Source organism: Mus caroli, unplaced genomic scaffold (genome assembly GCF_978045245.1).
Source record: "Mus caroli unplaced genomic scaffold, Mus_caroli_1 scaffold_5, whole genome shotgun sequence".
Classification (NCBI taxonomy): Eukaryota; Metazoa; Chordata; class Mammalia; order Rodentia; family Muridae; genus Mus; species Mus caroli.
In genome coordinates, this window is record NW_028227260.1 from 44,516,504 (window position 1) to 44,528,015 (window position 11,512).

The 11,512-nt window shown below is 39.1% G+C and overlaps 1 pseudogene; it reads right to left on the bottom strand.

The window, feature by feature from the left end:
• Positions 1 to 5,269: 5,269 nt before the first annotated feature.
• On the bottom strand, positions 5,270 to 5,617 carry LOC110286182 (histone H2A-Bbd type 2/3-like; annotated as a pseudogene).
• Between the last annotated feature and the right edge of the window lie 5,895 nt (positions 5,618 to 11,512).

Genomic DNA, 11,512 nt, shown 5'->3' on the forward strand with positions numbered 1-11,512 from the left:
CCCAGAGCTCTTGACTCTAGCTGCATATGTATCAAAAGATGGCCTAGTTGGCCATCAGTGGAACGAGAGGCCCATTGGACTTGCAAACTTTATATGCCCCAGTACAGGGTAACACCAGGGCCAAAAAGTGGGAGTGGGTGGGTAGGGGAGTCGGGGGGGGGGAGTGTATTGGGGACTTTTTGGATAGCATTGGAAATGTAAATGAGGAAAATAACCTAATTTTAAAAAAAAAGAAGAAGAACAATAACACCAACCAACCAGACCCCACAGAACTCACAGGGACTAAGCCATCAACAAAGGAGTAGACATGGCTCCAGCTACATATGCAGCAGAGGATGGCCTTGTCATGCATCAATGGAAGGAATGGACCTTTGTTCTATGAAAGCTTGATAGATGTCCCAGTGTTTGGGAATCAAGGGCAGGGAGATGGGAGTGGGAGTGGGTAGGTGGATGGAGGAAACCCCTCATAGAAGCAGGGGAAGGGAGGATGTGATAGGGTGTTTCCAAGAGGGAGGGAAATGGGGAAAGGGGTTAACATTTGAAATGTAAATAAAGAAAATATCCAATAAAAATCTTTTGGTAGAATTTTGTGGTTTTGCTTGTGTAAATCTCACCATTTTCTTATTAATTTTTTTCTATACATGTTAAACTTTCTCCTGTTTTTATAAATATTTCCTTCCCACTATTAAATCTCACTTGAATTGTTGCCAGTCTGTACTTTAGATCTGAACCTGGAGATATTTACCTGTATTTACACATTTCCTACATCAACTTCCTCTTTATATTTACATATATACAGCCTTTACAATAATGATGGTTTTTCTCATTCTTTTTTACTGTTTTAATCTGAAATCTTTGGTTCATACTTTTATTCCATTATCTTGTTTTTGTAAAAAAATAAGTAAGTTCAATGCTATTCATTCATTTCACTCTTGATTTTGAGGGGAATACCCCCAGGGTACAGTCAATAAAGATAATATGGCATATTTATCTTTCTGTGAAAAAAAAAATAGAATCTCCTAAAAGAAAGGGTTCCTGATTCTTATCGTAGCATGTAACTTTGATTTTTTTTTACTTTTCTTTTTTTAGAAATTTTCTTTATTTGTGTTTCAAATGTTATCCCAATTCCTAGTTTCCCCTCTGAAAATCCCCTATCCCATCCCCCCTTCCCCTGCTTCCCAACCCACTCACTCCCATTCCTGATCCTGGCATTCCCCTATACTGGGGCACTGAGCCTTCACAGGACCAAGGGCCTCTCCTCCCATTGATGACCGACTAGGCTATCCTCTGCTACATATACAGCTAGAGTCATAAGTTCCTCCTTGTGTTTTCTTTGATAGGCAGTATAGTGCCAAGGAGCTTTAGGGGTACTGGTTACTTCATACTGTAATTCCTCCTATGGAGCTGCAAACCCCTTCAGCTCCCTGAGTACTTTCTCTAGCACCTTCATTGGGGACCTTGTGCTTCATCCAATGTCACTGTGAGCATCCACTTCTGTATTTGGCAGGCGCTGGCAGATCCTCACAGGAGACAGCTATATATTGTGCTTGTCAGCAGGCTCCTGTTGGCATCTGCCTAGTGTCTGGGTCTGGTGGTTGTTTATGGGATGGATCTACAGGTGGGACAGTCTCTGGATGGTCCTTACTTCATTCTCTGCTCTGAACTTTGTCTCTGTAACTCCTCCCATGAATATTTTGTTTCCCCTTCTAAAAAGAATTGTGAGCTTCTGGTCTAATATCCACTTATCACTGAGTGCATATTATGTGTGTTTTTTGTGATTGTGTTACCTCACTCGGGATGATATCCTCCAGATACATTCATTTGCCTAAGAATATCATAAATTCATTGTTTTTAATAGCTGAGTAGTACTCCATTGTGTAAATGAACCACATTTTCTGTATCCATTCTTCTATTGAGGGACATCTGGATCCTTTCCAGCTTCTGGCTATTATAAAGAATGTTGCTATGAACATAGTGGAGCATGTGTCCAGTAACTTCAAATTATTTTTGTTTCATTTTTTCTTCTAGACTTGTTAGTATAATTTTCCATGAATCTGTCATTTTCTTTCTTTCAGAGATGTACTTTTTACACGTGGAACATCCTCTCAATCATCATACTATTGTACATTTGACAAAGATTATTCTCAGCTTCTGAATTACATTCTGAAGACCAGTCTCCAGCACTGTGATGATTAATATTGGTTGTCTCTGACCAGACCAAGAATTAAAGTTGAAACACTCCTCTGGATATGTCTATGATGGAATATGTAGAAAGGTTTAAATGAAGAGAAAAAAAATCACTCTGAATATATCAGTCACTAAGTTTCATCCCTTTCTGTTTCCTAACTGCAGAAACAAGGTGACCAGTTCCATCCACAGTCCTTTCTCTTAGGAATGACTGCACCCTCTCAAACTGCTAAACAAAGTAAACATTTCCTTCCTTGAATTATTAGATATTTTGTCAAACCTACAAGAGAAAATAACTAATATAAGCTAAAATTAATTGTTTAGTGAACCTGAAGAACTTGGGCTTTCCCTGCAATTAACATCTTCATATCAGAGATTCCCTTGTCCAACAGGTAATTTTCTTCTTCTTCTTTTTTTTTTTTTTACAAAACTAGTTCTGAAAATCCCTTTATATTAGAGACATGTATTTTTTCAAGATTCTGGCTCATGTTTCAGTTCTTCTAACTGGTTATTTAATGATTTACTTTTTGCCAGTCTACATGTAAATTAAGCAGGAAGAGTCTGAATGTAATGGTTTCACATATAACAAAAGGATTTTATATTCTCCTACAGAGATACTTGTTAATTACTCCATTATTTGCAAGATCCAAAAAAAAAAAAAAATAGAAACAGGCAAAATGTTCATCGACTGATGAATGATGATAACAAAATCATGGCATATTTACATAATAGAATATTATTCAGATGATAATAAAATAAAAATAAGCAGAGTGGCACAGTGGAAGCGTGCTGGGCCCATAACCCAGAGGTCAATGGGTCGAAACCATCCTCTGCTATAATGCTTTTAGCCCCCACCATCTTCCTTCTGAGCCCAGCAGAGGCCACTAAGGGCTCCAGAGTGCTCTCCATGCTGCTGGACCTCAGGATCACGTCGGGATCACGGGGGAGTAGAACGAAACATCAGCTTAAACAACCATGGAGGGTCTTGTGCCCGCAGGAACAGTAACAAAGGAACCACACCCAAAGAGAGGCTGGGATCCATTCCTGTCAGGGCCACCCACTTCATCTTCCTTCTGAGCCCAGTGGAGGCCTCTGAGGGCCTTTACAACCTTTACAAGAAATAACATTGCATAGTACAGGTAAAAAAATAAATTATTTCCCCAAACCCATGTACATCCATAATTAAGCATCTTGATATAGATTAACAAATTGTTAGCAAGAAATGTAGATTTCTCAGCTAGTTTCTCTTATTGACAGGAGGCATTTTGTGGTCATAAAGAAAGGAGTAATTATTTTACTATTTATCTTTAAATGTAATCTTATAAAAAACTTAAAACAGGCACAAATCTAAATTTTTATATAAAAACCAGCCATATTTACCTTACATCTTTGGAAAGCATATGAGTTCATCAGCAATTCTTAATAAATTTTATCCAGAATTTGAGGACATAATTGGGTATAAAAATTTAATCATCACCAATATAGCCTCAATGAGAGTCATGTCAGCCAGTGCTGTCATTGTTCTTGTTCCCTGACCATAAAAAAAAAACCTATCTTAACTAATATAATTGTGCCTTTCTGAACATCATATTGTTTAAGATTTTATTTATTTATTTATTTATTTATTTATTTATTTATTTATTTATTTATTCTTTAAATGTTTTTACAGTTCATACTTTATCGCGATCTTGGTCTACCTTTGGACTGTTCCACATCCCACACCTCCTATCTCCCATCTCTCAGTCTCCAAGAGGGAGACCCCTATCCCAGCACCCACCTCACCAGACCTCCATATTTTCTGAGGCCCCAAGTTTCCAGCAATACCTCTCCTGGGCATATACTGAGAAGATGTTCCAACTGGTAATAAGGACACATACTCCATTATGCTATCAAATAGCAGCCCTATTTGTAATAGCCAGAAGCTGGAAAGCACCCAGATGTCCCTCAACAGAGGAATGGATACAGAAAATGTGGTACATTTACATAATGGAGTACTACTCAGCTATTAAAAACAATGAATTTATGAAATTCTTGGGCAAATGGATGTATCTGGAGGATATCATCCTGAGTGAGGTAATCCAATCACAAAAGAAGTCACTTGATATGCTCTCACTGATAAGTGGATATTAGCCCAGAAACCTAGAATACCCAAGATATAACTTCCAAAACACAAGAAAATCAAGAAGGAAGACCAAAGTATACTTGCTTTGATGAATGAATGGATACTTCATTCCTCTCTAGAATACGGAATAAAATATTCTTGGAAGGAGTTGTAGAGACGAACTTTGGGGCTAAGACGAAAGGATGGACAATCCAGAGACTGCCCCATCCAGGGTTCCATCTCATAATCAGCCACCAAACGCAGACACTATTGCATAAGCCAGAAAGATTTTGATGAAAGGACCCTGATATAGCTGTCTCCTGTGAGGCTTTGCCAGTGCCTGTCAAATATAGAAGTGGATGCTCACAGTCATCTATAGGATGGAACACAGGGCCCCCAATATAGAAGCTAGAGAAAGTACCAAGAGCTGAAGGGGTCTGCAACCCTATAGGTGAAACAACAATATGAACTAATCAGTACCCCCAGAGCTCGTGTCTCTAGCTGTATATGTAGCAGAAGATGGTCTAGTCGGCCGTCATTGGAAAGAGAGGTACCTTGGTCTAGCAGTACAGGGGAACACCAGGGCTAAGAAGAGGGAGTGAGTGGGTAGGGGAGCAGGGCAGGAGAGGGTATAGGTGACTTTTGGAATACCGTTTGAAATGTAAATGAAGAAAATATCTAATAAGAAAATGTGGGGGGAAAAAAAGAAATGCCTGTTACATATCCTAACAATGGTGAGAAGGAATTAGATAAATAATTAGATAAAGCAGCCTTATACAAAATCAAATACGGAAATATATATATATTTTTTTTTGGAAAAAGCTTTATTTAATAAGAACACAATTGGGAGAGGGTTAGAATGGAGCTGATCAGCCATTCAGGGCTGTCTGTGGGAATTCTGGGCAGGACTAACTGATTTATAACAGACTAGCAGATGAGCAGGTCAGCCAAGCAGAGCCAAGAAGCAGCAGAAGCTAGTAGCTAGTGATGAGCCGGGTCCACCTGGGAGATGGTGATGAATTGGAACACATCACTTAGCTCCATATTGCTGTAGACAGCCAAGTTCAGCAGTTCAGGAGTGATGCACCTCTGGGTACCTCTGCGTTGGGTCTCATTGCCTGTAAGCTCCAGCAACCTGTGGGTGAGGAACTCCAGAATGGCTGCCAGGAAGACGGGCAACGTATCACTGAGCCTCCGGGCACAGCTAACCTCCCTCTGATGCTGTTCCACCAGGCTCATGGCAAAGATCAGCTGGGCTCTGGAGGTGCAGAAGAGACGGTGGCGGCAACCTGAAGGCCCTCAAAGACTGTTCTCCGTGTTCCTTGGCATGGTGGCCTCACCATGTGATGTCACAGGATGACTTGGCTCCACTTGGCTGCTTTCTGCTGACATGATTGCTCTCTGCTGACCTGCTGCTGGGCTGTGGGCTTCAAGTCCAACACCCAACGTCTCCCTTTGTACCTAGAAATCCTTCAATGGTTGCAGCCCACTCACACAAGCTCCCACTGATGATGTAGCTGGTCCAAGCCAGAGCTCTCTGGGGGGTGTTGTCATCACTTTATCACCTTGGGATATGCAAGGAGAGTTCCTGTGTCAGCAATTTTGTGCTGTCTCATAATTCTCTATGATGTCTACTGTCAGCCATGTTTTAACTACTTCAGCGCTATATTGTCAGTATAGAAACTTGTTCTTAAGGACATGTATTTCTTATACATGCTCAAGAAAAGTTTGGCCTGAGAAACAGGAAGAATATTCTAATCTGATATATTTTAGTGTTCAAGGTGGGCAAAGGGGATGCCCTTTTTCTTTTTGTTTCAGTTCATTCATTTTCTTTTCCATGTTTTATTGAAAATAGACTCTTGTCTTATATAATACTTTCTGATTACAGTTACCTTTCTTTCTATTCCTCACAGTTTCTGCCACCTCCCTTCTAATTCTGATCCACTTTTTTTCTGTCTCTCAGAAAACAGTGGTTTCTGAAGAAAACATTAAAACATAACAAAACAATGTAACATAAGATAAAACAAAACCCATCATATTGAATTTGAATAAGGCAAAACAACAGAAGAAAAAGAGAACCAAAAGTAGGCACAAGAAGTAGAGACCCACTAGTTCATACACTCAGGAGTCCCATAGAGACACTTAACTGCAAGGTATAATATATATACAGAGAACCTTCTGAACACCATGTTGTTGACCTTGGGCTTTCTGCTTCAGTCTCTAAGAGTTCATATGAGCTTTACTCAGTTAAATTTTTGGATCTTTGTTCTCCTGCAAGTCTCCATCCCTTCTGCCTTTTCTTCTCTCTCTCCTTCCTCTTCTGTGGGGTTCTATGATATCTAAGGGTGTGAACTTAATGGAGACATCCTATTCAGACCTGCATGTTCTAAGGTCTCCGTTTCTTTGAGTAATATCTGCTTGTGAGTCTGAATTTGCTCCCATCTGCTGTAGGAAGAAGCTTCTTTCATAATGGCTGAATGAAGCACTGATCTATGTGTATAGGAGAACCAAAATAATAATAATAATAATAATACAGATTGACAGTGGTACTACATGATGTTAATAGCATTACTTGGGAGGCAGAGGCAGGAGGATTTCTGAGTTTGAGGCCAGCCTGGTCTAGAGTGAGTTCTAGGACATCCAGGGCTTTACAGAGAAACCTGTCTTGAAAAAAAACAAAAAACAAACAAATAAATAAATAAATAAATAAGAATATAGTTAGGAGATATTTTTTAAAGATCATTGTTTTTAAAGAATCAATAATTGTATTTAGTTTTGCCTTAGGTCTCTGTACTATCTGGTCTCTAGATTTTGGTCATCCAATCAGTAGCAGTTTGTATGGTGGTTTGAACCAATATGACCCTGTTAAACTCATAGGGAGTACCACTATTAGGAAGTGTGGCAATTTTTGAATAGTTATGAGCTTGTTGAAGGAAGTGTGTCATTGGGCCTGAGCTTTTAGGTTTCAAATGTTTAAGCTAGGACATGTGGCTCTCTCTTCCTCCTGCCTGCTAATCTAGATATATAACTATCAATTTACTGTTTGAAGAGACAGCTATATCTGGGTCCTTTCAGCAAAATCTTGCTAGTATATGCAATGGTGTCAGCGTTTGGAAGCTGATCATGGGATGGATCCCCGGATATGGCAGTCTCTAGATGGTCCATCCTTTTGTCACAGCTCTAAACTTTGTCTCAGTAACTCCTTCGATGGGTATTTTGTTCCCAATACTAAGAAGGGGCAAAGTGTCCACACTTTGGTCTTCATTCTTCTTGAGTTTCATGCATTTAGCAAATGGTATCTTATATCTTGGGTATCCTAAGTTTCTGGGTTAGTATCCACTTATCAGTGAGTACATATTATGTGAATTCTTTTGTGATTGGGTTACCTCACTCAGGATGGTGCCCTCCAGGTCCATCCATTTGCCTAGGAATTACATAAATTCATTTTTTTAATAGCTGAGTAGTACTCCATTTTGTAAACGTACCACATTTTCTGTACCCATTCCTCTGTTGAGGGGCATCTGGGTTCTTTCCAGCTTCTGGCTATTATAAATAAGGCTGCTATGAACATAGTAGAGCAGTTGGGGCATCTTCTGGATATATGCCCAGGAGAGGTATTGGGGGATCCTCCGGTAGTACTATGTCCAATTTCTGGAGGAACTGCCAGACTGATTTCCAGAGTGGTTGTACAAGCATGCAATCCCACCAACAATGAAGGAGTTTTCTTCTTTCTCCACATCCTAGCCAGCATCTGCTGTCACCTGAATTTTTGATCTTAGCCATTCTGACTGTTGTGAGGCGGAATCTCAGGGTTGTTTTGATTTGCATTTCCTTGATGATTAAGGATGTTGAACATTTTTTCAGGTGCTTCTCTGCCATTCGGTATTCCTCAGGTGAGAATTTTTTGTTCAGCTCTTAGCCCCATTTTTTAATGGGGTTATTTGATTTTCTGGAGTCCACCTTCTTGATTTCTTTATATATACTGGATATTAATCCCCTATCTGATTTAGGATAGGGAAATTTCCAGAGAGCCTAGCATTGCTATTAGTGACTAGAATTATTCAGATATATAATGAAAAGGAGCAAGCTGGTCAAGAAAAAATACACAATGTAAAGTTTGAGAAAAAAGGGGACACCAGGAAGTATAAACAGATTAAAGTAATGAGTTATGCTAAGTGTATGAAGACTTAACCAGCTAAGCTTCTAACTGTGAAGAAGATTTTTTTTTTTAAAGTAAAACGTTATTTTAAAATGTTAAGGCCTGGTGTGGTTGTACACACCTTTAATGCCAACACTCAGAAGACAGAGACAGGTAGATCTTTGTGTTCATGGCCAGCCTGGTCTACAGTGTGACTTGCAGGATATATAAAGTTAGACAGCAAATGAAGTCATAGAAATCAGAAGTAGTGGGAAAATATAATAGAAGGAAGGAGTCATGTTTCTTCCCCAGCAAGCAGAAAACTTGGGAGCTCAGACTTGTGGTTCTAGGTTCCAAGTTGAGGATGAAAGAAAGAGGTTATAGAATCTCCTTCCAGGACCAAGAAAAGCCACTGAGGCTAGGCATATGCAAAAGACATCCCTTTATGGTGGCCAAGAGAAACCATTGTTTGAAGTGGTGAGGGTGAAGCCCGAGTTGCCTTGAAGACATCAAGATGTTGGAAAAACCAGATTTGTAGGAAACCTTCCAAGGAAAGCTGCTATCAGGGAGTGGCACCAGTGCAAGAGAAATAAGTCTGCTTCAGTCAGTGAAGCTAAAAGGGATTGAAGATATGAAGAGTACTTTGACATCAGACATGGAAATGCAGAGTCTGGTGTTTGCTCAGCTGGTTTTAGTTCTCTGGTCTAGTATTTTCCCACAATGCTTCCTTTCCTCCCTCTTGGAATGGTAATGTATATCCGAATCTATTATAAGTTGGAAGTATGTGATCTGCATTTTCATTTTGATTTTTACTGGGATTTACAGCTAAGAGGCTGACATAAGTCTCAGAAGAGACTTTTAAGCTGAGTTGAGACTATGATAGATTATAGACTGATTTCCAGACTTTATAAGTTGTGCTGAATTCAGTTTTGCATTCTGATATAGTTATACTCCTATGGGAACTGGGAAGTGGAATGTGGTGGCTTGAATAAAAATGTCCCTTATAGGCTCTCATAGGGAGTATCACTATTAGGATGAGCCTTGTTGGAGTGTGTATGGCCTTCTCAGAGGAATTGTTTCACTGGGTATGGGTTTTAAGGTTTCAAATGTTTCAGGCTCAATGCCTCTCTCATCTTGCTGCATGCTGGTCTGGATGTAGAACTCACAGCACAGTGATAACTCTCTGTACCTTTCTAGAACAATGTCTACCTGTATGCCACTGTGCTTCCCTCTACGACAATAATGGACTAAGACTCTGAACTATATGACAACCCCAATTTAATGTTTTCTTTGTTAGGAGTTTTAATGGTCATGGTTTCTCTTCAGAGCAATAGAAACTATAAGACATGTTTCCTCTCAAGTCGGATATAGATGTATTGCTCCCATAAGCTTTGTGCCATTATTTTGCAGGCAGCAGAGCATTGTAAATCAAATATTTTGTAGTTGGTTTGGTATTTATATTTCTCTTTTGGTAGTCTGCAGAGTACCCTCTAACACAAAAAATACTAGAATGTAGGGGTTCTTTGTACACACCAGCTCATCTTCTTTATGATTAATATGTTCTGTTGGTTTTATGTTCAGCAATTGGGGCCTTGTTGTCAGTTTTTTGACAACATCCTGGGCTGTTTGGGGTTTTGGGAAAAAAATTTTGCCAACAACTCAATTGGATGTAACCCAGTCCTGATACTGGAAACTTCATTTTGTGACAAATGATAGTCAGTTTGGACTATATCTCCCCCATTATTAGAGACTTTAGGATCATTTTCATATACTTTAGGATGTTTCCACTATACTAGGTTTCCATACTACCCCTCAAATTCTGGATGTCTCTCCCTTAATACCCTCCCTCAACTGCATCTCTCTTCCTCCTCCCTAGTTCACTCATAACACCTATTCTTTTTTATTAGATATTTTCTTTATTTACATTTCAAATGTTATACCCTTTCCTAGTTTCCCCTCTGAAAATACCCAATCCCCACCCCCTGCTCTCCAACCCACCCACTCCCATCCCAGGGAGAGCCATGGGTCTCCATTGGTCCCTTTCTCTATCCCTAACTTCTATGGGTCTATTTATAGAGCTTCATTTCTTTCATTCAAAAGAAAATATCCACACATAAGCAAATACGTGTCATATTTATATTTCTGGATATGGGTTATCTCACTAGGGAGGATTGTTTTCTTGTTCTGTCAAATTCCATGTAGTTCCTAAAATTTTCATTACATTTTATAAACAGCTGAATAATACTGCTTTGTGTAAATATACCAAATTTCTTACCCATTCTTTGGTTGATAGACATCTTGGTTGCTATCCATTTCTGGCTATTATGAATAAAGAAACACTGAACATGGTTGAACAAATGTTCTTGTCATAGGATGAAGCTTCCTTTAGATAAATGTGCACTATAAGATTTGTATAGCTGGATGGCCAGGTAGGTAAATTCCCAAAATTCTAAGGAACTGCTGTATTTATTTCCATAGTGTATATACATAAATTAATACTCCAGCTAGCAATGGATTACTGTTCCATATGCTGCATATCACTCACCACCATGAGTTGTTATTTTTGTTATTGATTTTAGACAATTTGACAGGTATACACAGAACCTCAAATTAATTTTTATTTCCCAGATCACTAAGGATGGTAAATATTTCTTAAGTATTTTTAAGCTATTTAAATTGTATATGTATCAGAAGATGGTCTAGTCGGCCATCAGTGGAAAGAGAGGCCAATTGGTCTTGCAAACTTTATATGCCTCAGTACAGAGGAATGCCAGAGCCAAAAAGTGGTAGTGGGTGGGTAGGGGAGTGGTGGGGAGGAGGGTATGGGGGACATTTGGGATAGCATTGGAATTGTAAATGAAGAAAAAAAGTAATTAAAAAAAAGAAAAAATTCATCTATTAAAAATTCTGTTTAGAACTGCATGCTGTTTTGAAAAGATATTATTTTCATTTTTGATTTCTTTGTGTTGTTGTTTTTCATCTTTTTAAAAATTTTTATTAGATACTTCCTTCATTTACATTTCAAATGCTATCAGAAAAGTCACCTATATCCTCCCCCTGCCCTGCTCCCCTACCAATTCACTCCC